Source organism: Poecilia formosa, unplaced genomic scaffold, assembly GCF_000485575.1.
Source record: "Poecilia formosa unplaced genomic scaffold, Poecilia_formosa-5.1.2 Scaffold36, whole genome shotgun sequence".
Classification (NCBI taxonomy): domain Eukaryota; kingdom Metazoa; phylum Chordata; class Actinopteri; order Cyprinodontiformes; family Poeciliidae; genus Poecilia; species Poecilia formosa.
The window spans coordinates 878,071-886,542 of NW_006799975.1; positions in this window are offsets into that span (position 1 = coordinate 878,071).

Sequence of the window (8,472 nt, forward strand, 5' to 3'; positions counted from 1 at the left end):
TGAATCGTCCATTATACAAGGACATTTTGAATTTACTGCCTTTCCATCCTGAGGTCCATGATGTTAGGTAGCCTAATAAAGTTAGAGCTGTAAAAAAAATTAAATTCAATTTTAATTATTGATATAGTGTCAGTTCCCAACAGTTTGTCTTTTGCGCTTTGCATCAAGACAGGAAAGAAAAGTCACTTCAGTCCAATACAGACAGATTGTGTTACATAGATTCCAAATTGATCTCAACTGATTGGTTCTACAGAGTGACTCAGGATGTCTTTTCCAGCGCCACTATAGTGTGAAAAAAGTTGGTACAAAGCAAAAACCAAAAAGAAAACAAAAGGTTGCACATGGTGTCATCCAAACAATGAATAGGTTACTATGCAGAAAAACTCTTTGCAATTATATTAAGGCACTAAGATTTGAAATCAAACATATATGAATCGTATATTTATATAATTCATATGTGATTCAACCTCATACTTCCATCAAGGTTTTCTTCAAGCTTGGCATTAGAAAAGGTTAATTTTTCACAAAAAACGTTTTTATGTTTGCTTAAGGTTGGTTTTGGCTTTTCCGAAAAAGAGTTAATGTGCAAATGGGAAGACGGAGACACATTTAATGAACAAGTTCTGATGTAGTGAATTCTTCTATCCATTGGAGCATCAGAAAGTTGCTCCAACAAGATCTCCATTTCACTCTCTCATTTTTTTCCTATTCTTCTGACATCTTACCCCAGTTAGGCTTGTTTTGTGAGTAAAAGAATTTAGTTGTAATTACTTTGCCACCATGGTTCACTTCCTGTCTCACTCATGACATTCCCCTTAAATTGCAGCGAACAAAACACACCTCAGGTCTACCTCGGTCTGGAGACGCAGTCACAAGGAATCACTAGTGACAAGGCTCCATTAACTGTACATGATCCGATTTTCTGTCGGATCGGACACTAAAATGGATCCGGTGTGTTTTGGATCTTAGAGTTAAATCCTTGCAGTTGTGTCTAGGAAAGGTCAGTGACCTACTTGGGTTAGGGTTAAAGTTGGGGTTAAGGTTGGGGTTGCAGCTGCTGCACCACATCAGCTACTGCCCGTCTCCAACAGCAGCTCAGCTCGGCAGACGATTTTCTCACGCCTCTCAGGCCTCTGCCTGTAATGCCGGGAGTTGTGGATACTATGTGATGATCTTTCATCCTGCCGCTACACTGACACGTATCCCTATCACATAGCAGAGGGTGGATGTTTCAGCACACAGAGGGAACGACTTCTGTGGCCTGGTGTGTGTGGAGAGGCAGGAATGTCACCCACCACCCTGATGACTCCATCATCCTACAGGCAGGATGTTGTGTTAAGAGCTCGTAGCTCTAGGCTGATCATGGCTGACTTCCCCTACTGTAACTGCACTTTAATTACACCATGTCTTTGTTACCATGTATAATTACTTTCTGTCCTCTCCGTGTGTTTACATGCTGAGCTCTGCTGCTGACCTGAGTGAGTGCCGGAAGCTGGGAGGTTCTTCTGTCTGCAGAAGCAGGTCAGCAGCGCCTGTGGTATGTGTGATCCTTTATCTCTGGTGAAGGTCTGAGCAGGTCTGTCATGGTGTTAGCCCTCAGGGCCCAGCTCTCCATGTCACAGCGCAACAATCCATCTTCAGGTCAAACTGGAGGCAGAGCCAAAATACGACATCCCCGACCTGCAGAGGGAAAAAAAAAATTCTGTAAAGAATCACAACCACAAGTCCTGGGAATTCTGAATCCATTCAAAATGAGCAAACATTTATTATAAAATTCACTGTACATAAAATGTACATATTTGCAAGTGCAAATATGTACATATTTGCACATATTTGCACATAAACAGACCTGGTTTATGCTGGTCTGTGTATTTTCAATATTTCTCAGATTTATTTTTTTTAAGAAAATGCCAGGCATAAACCAAACCAAAACATTTCCTTACAGAAATGTTTTACATAAATGTTTTATTTGTTAGTCTAATAATTTAAACATAATCTCTAGACCATTTGAATTAAAAAATTGAATCCAATCATGACCCTAACACCTGGGATACACACTGAAAAGACATGCATCTCTAAAAAAGGCAAAATTATTCAAGTCAAATTCAGTCGAAAATATATCTTCACAGTCATCATGGGTGATGTCAGTATGGCAGGAGCGTATACATCCACAGGTTGTTGTTAGAGTAGCATGGCAAAGGGAAGTTTCTGAATTATGCTACCAGGGATTACAAAGATCTGATTTGTTTTAGCGCCACCAGCAGGTAAAACTGAAACAATATGACAAGCAAATCCAGTCGAAAGGCTTCTTTCAGAGCTGGTTTTACTTCATGAAAATAATTATTAAAGACTCTGGAGTAAGAAACACAGTACAGAAGCGGCTGGAAAAATAAGTGATGTACAGTCGGATGATGGTTTCACTCTTTCAAGTGATATTATCCAATGCAGCTTCCTGTGGGAGAGGCTTGTCCTAGATTCTGCCCAGGATTCAGTTTCACTTGATGTTGTTTATGCCCTCTCCAAACTCACTGTGGACCTCAGGAGCCGAATCGTGTAGAAAAGGCGCAGACTGTGTCTGAATTAGAGTGTGTGTAGCATCATGCACCCAAAATACTCTGGAAATGATATTTTAGCTTCGCCTAAGCCTGAGGAACTACATTCACATTCATTTAAGAAAACAAGTGTCAGATTTTCATATCAAGCAGACGTGACAGGATTTGATGTCAGCCTTGCATCATTTTCTTCTGCTGTGAGTTTGGTGGCGACCTGCAGCACCAGCTTTTTGTTTTGATGAAAAGGGAGAAGGGCGGATAAATTTCACCTCTCCGTGAATCCACGTAAATCCAGTATCTTATCAAAATTCAGTTCAGAATTAGAATAAGTTTTGTTGGCCCAACATGTGCAGGAACAAGTCATTTGACTTTGGTTTTGGTTTCACACATTCACAGCATACAGATATAAAATATACTGTAAATAGATAAGCTTGAGAGGAAATTACAGCAGCGCAAATAGTTACGTTTATTTTGTTTTACAGTAGAGTTGTTCACTACAGGCTGTAAGAAGTCCATTGTATTCATCAGAGGGACAGAAACTGTCTTATCATGGTTCTGATCTCTGATTAAACCAGGATGTTTTCTTAAAATATGACATGAAACATGATCACACCAGAGAACTATAAGTGCCGTCCTGAGGGTACATTTGTTGGAGTAACATAACTAGCTTTTCTTCTGTACTGTGATCAGATTATAGAAATTCAGCATTGTCAACGTGAGTACAAACTGACACATGACCGGTCAGAAACATCTCAGGACAGCCAAGATTTTTTAGCCCAGAAATGTCGGGCACAAAACTCGGAAAAGCAGTAAACAGGTGAAATAATCAGGACCCTTTGTGAACAATCCGTTAATGCTGCAGCATTGCTGGTGCTTTATGTGTCTAAAATCTTTTCAGGTAATTTAGAGTAAACTCCAGCATTCTTTTCAGCAAACACACAGATTCCTCATTCATGTTCAGTATACCTCATCAGGTCTCTGGATGGCCATGAAAAGGAGAAAACCCACAATCCACTTTGAGGAGGAACAGCATGCCACAATAAAGTCGAGGGTCTTGAATCAGATAAAATACAGAATGTACCGTAAATGATACACTGAATTAGTCATGCTGTGAGCCCTCAAAGTTATACAAAATGCTTTTGAATCACATTCCTCACCTGCTGCACTCTCGTGGATAAATGATTGTTTTACAACACTGATAAATAGACAGAGAATATGAAGAGCTTAAAGTCTCAGGAGCATAACAACAAACCTCAACTGAAGCCTACATGCACACTTAAAAAAGACTGAAGTAAGTCTGAAGAACACCTCAGAGTTTTCAGTTGTTTGCTTGTTCTGCTTCTTTGCTCTCTCTGCGTTCTCACAAGGGAAAAAGGAAGCACACAGAATTCCAGGTAGACAGAAAATAAAAAACCCAGGTAGAGAGGAAAGTTCATATTGTTTTCCACTGTGCAGCACAAGATGGCATATCTAGAACTGTTTTTACTGGGGGTCAGAAACAAAACAAATCTGGATTCATGTGTTATGCTCTGCTGGTTTCCATATCCTGCTCTCCACATGCTGCCCTTTACTAGTTGATTATTAAAGCTACAGTACATAACTTTCATTAAAAAATGTCTTTTTTTTCCTTTTTTTCATATTTGTTAGAACTGTCACCATGTCGTGGCTTTTTGTAAAAAAAAAAATACAAAAACAAAAATAATATCTTAAATGTCAAAGTGAAAACTGAGTTCTATAAAATATTGATAATAAAATATAATATATGAAACACAAAATAAGTGACTGCATAAATATTTGCTCCCCTTTAAAGTGACTGACCTAGGTAGATGTCAGGGGATGGATACAAAAAAATCCCTAAGGCTGATTCCCCTGATGTTCAGTAGAAACCATCATCGAGAAATGGAAAGGATATGGGCCAAATGTAAATCTGTCTAGATCAGGCCATGCTCACAACCTGAGTGACCATACCAGAAGTAGACTAGTGAGAGAGGAAACCAGGTCACCATGACGACACTGACGGAACTACAAGCTTCACTTGCTGAGACGGAGAGTCTCTGCATCCAGCTTCTGAATGGCGTCATCACCAGGCAAAGGTTTGTGGGAGCTTAGTGTTTCTTTTGTCGAACAGCCTAAATTTGTTGCTCATCACTGATTTCTGAAAGCAATGAAGAGGCTGAAACATCAAAGGGGGTGAATACTTTTTATATTCACTGTAAGTTTTAACAGACCGTATAAAATACGGCAAATATTTATAACTCAACTTTGCAAACTGAAACGGTTCAGTTATTTATTTTTTTTAACATACCCAACATTAAAGCTAGACTCCATCACTTTTATATATTATATGATTTTAAATCATTAATATGACAATTGTGGTAAGTTTTGAAATTTCACTTAAAAATATCTGATATATATTATATATATATATATTTGAAAGGTCACAAGTTCAGAAGCAAAAATTCTGTCCTGTTTTTAGCATAGCAGGGCCCTCTCCACCCTAACAGCCCATTCTACACACCCAAAGCCACAGTGAACCCTCATCAACACGTCACGCACACACACGTACACTCACGCACACACACACACACACACACGTGCACACACACAGACTGAAGTGAGGTTCAAACTATGTCAGCATAATAATTGCATATGCTAAAGTGTCTGTGTGGCAAACTGACACACCAACCACACTTGACCTTTTATTTTGTACTGACAGTTACCACCAACTAAACATAAACATTACATAAACACATATCACATACCATTGGATAGCATACAGGAAGTCATTAGCAGTGAATTGTAATTGTTTAAAGGGATAGTTCATCCATGGGTGCAGGGTCACAGTGTGGTTCTATGATGATGTTTAATACANCACACACACACACACACTGTTTAGCTTGGAAACCAGCAGTAAACTTAACAGTCTGTGGTCAAATTATAATATCTACTAATATTCCGTTCTGTCCCAATTTATATGACCTTTACATAAGTCGAAGGTTTCAGCAACACATTTCAGCAAGAAGGCAGTTCAAAGTGCTTTATATCATAAAAACACAAAAATGAACAACTGAAACATTACATTATTGTAATAAATATACCAAAAATCCAGTGATTGTTGTTCCATAAGGCTCAGAGAGCCCACAGTAGACCTTCTGACCCAACATGGCTACGTCAACATGTTGAGCCACTTGAGTAGGTTTAAATCCTAACACAACTGAAACATACTAGTGACATAGATATACAACACCTGTGATGAAGAGAGAAAATTGCAGTGAAGCAAAACGAAATGCTTCTATTAACAGCCGTAATGCTTTGTGCTTTTGTCTTCATGTTTTCATAGGAGGATTTAACTGTTGCAACACCTCCAGTCTTAAAAGCAAAGCACAACAGTAGGCTTTCCATTGGCTCTTTTATGTCACTTGGGATTAGTCTTTTGTAGTTCAAAAATCAGTAGTTCTGCAGTGAATGCAAAGTAATAAAAAGTGGGAGATTACCAAATAAAAACATTTATTTGACTTTGAATAAAAAAGAAGTTCTCACGACATGATAATATTGGATCTGCATGTATAACGTAACATCCAAAGCTTTCAGTCGACTGCATGAACAGGAGCCTAAGAAGGAATGCAGCCGCCAACATGTCTCATGTTTCCTCTTATGAGGTTTTTGTTTTGAAATCTGTCATTTCTGTGTGCCTGTCTGCACATGTTTTTGTTAACCAGAACCAGGATAATTTTAGTTTTTCCTTAGCTTCCACTTTGTTAGTTTAAAGGACTCACACAGAGAAATTGATATGATCTTAATTTACATAAACTGCTCAGGGCCAGCAGAGCAATCTGAGGTTTATGGTGCTCTTTAGGGGAAATGTTACTGTAAGGGTTAGTTTAAAGTGTTTTAACTGAAATTTAACTGTGACCCAAAGTCACAGTCTTACTTTGGGTCTGCATGACACTCCAGTAGCACAGAGCTACTGAGGCTACGCCACATTTTTGAAATGTAAAATTAAGTTTCTGAGCTGTCAGAAGTTGAGATTAGATGGGGAAAAAAAAATCATTTGAAGATTCTAATAAAAACTCAACCTAACAGTGATCAAAATGAAATAGGATTAGTTGTCATAAAAACGGCTTGTGATGATATACAGAACATGATTCAACACAACATTATCTCAGACTCAGTTACTGTCAGTCATTTTTCCCTAACAAAGAATCAATTATCAGTTTTGAACTTTTGCAGGCCAGGGTGAAGATCTGGGCCTATGCTCATGGATACATTAGAATGTGACCTGGGCATCCATTTTGGAAGCATAAACTGACTGAAAATCACTTCTGATGTATCTAAATAAAAATAGGCCATAAATGTAGATCCGAGCATCTGGGCAGCCTGGACACGTTAGTTAGATCCTGCCGTGTATCTAACTAACAAGTTGTAGGTTTAAAATTAAAAGCTTGTGGCGAGTAGGACTTTCTAACAATTTCATTTAAAAAATTAGATTATCCTAAGCTTGCCATGTTTTCCTTTGAGTACACCTTTTTAAATTAGATTAATTATTATTTCTGTTTATTGGTTTAGATTTTGCTGTTTGAACCGATTTTCTAATAGCTACTAACGTCCAGCTGTTAATTCTGTATAAAACTAGAATTAACATTTCAGCAGGTGAGAACTTAAAATAAAATCCACCAAGAAGAAACATGAACTGCCTGCTGATGCTGTCATGACACTTCACTACACCACCTCACAGATAAAAATTTTAAAAGCCTGTTTAAAAAATGTCCCCATCACTTGTTCTTGGCATTGTTTTATTAAAATAGTAAGCTGCTACAGTCTGTTATTAATACACCTGGTTAAAAGTCATCTCTGCTAATGAATAATTGATGACCGTTCTTATCGAAATGGCTCATTAAAACTGACACTGTTACTAAACCATTTTGCTGGATGTAGAAGTGTTTCATGTCTTTACCTGAGATTTCCCTCTGAAAAGAAGCTGACCAGGATTCAAACTTAGAATATCAGGCCACAAGACAGCACTGCTAATGACTGCAGCTCAAGAAACTGTATGCAACCAAGACTGTCGAAGTCTCATCAGTCTCATTAAAGATGTTTGTTTTTGTGAAACATCTGAAGAAGCTGAACGTTTAAAATATTAACTACAGAACTCCTGAGTGCCTTTTTCTTAAGTTCTCAGGTACAATTTGAAGTCCAACAAACCAGACTGAAGGTTTCAGTCCATTAACTTTTCACCACAGAAAACAGCCTAATCAGAAATTCAACACATTGTTTTGGTCCTGGTCTTGTGGTGTGAAGTGGACCGGGTCTCCAGGCCTTTTCCCAGCTCCACCAACATAGAACTGAATATGTAATTATTATTACTACGTTATATTATGTTGTTTTCTTCTAATAATTAAAGTTTTGTTCTCTAACATTTTACTTGTTTACTCCATAATATAAAGAAAATAAGTATGAGTGTGTCCTGTGTATTTCATCGTCACGTATTTTTACTTCTATTACAATTCTTTATGTTTCAGCTGGGCTGTGTTTATTGAGCTTTCTCTTCTTCTTTGGCGAAGAATTTCCGCCTGTTGACACAAGTCTTCCAGAAGAATGTTAATGTGATGACAGAGTGACAACACCTGCATGATTTGCTCACACTTTCCCCTTAGGAAGCTTGTAAGAGCCGTCACTGGGAGGAGCTGTAGCTTATTTTATGATTTTGTGTGTTTTACTGCAAAGTGAGCCTCCAGCTACAGCTGATGATTTATAATAAAATTGTATATAATGGAATCCTTGATTCTTTTTCAGAAAAAATTTTACTCATCCAGAATCTTGATGCTCAAGTTTGCATCTTTGCGTCATCATCGGCTCATTCACCTGCTGACTGCTTTGTGCATTCACAACTTTCTCTCTCTCTCTCTCTCTCTCTCTCTCT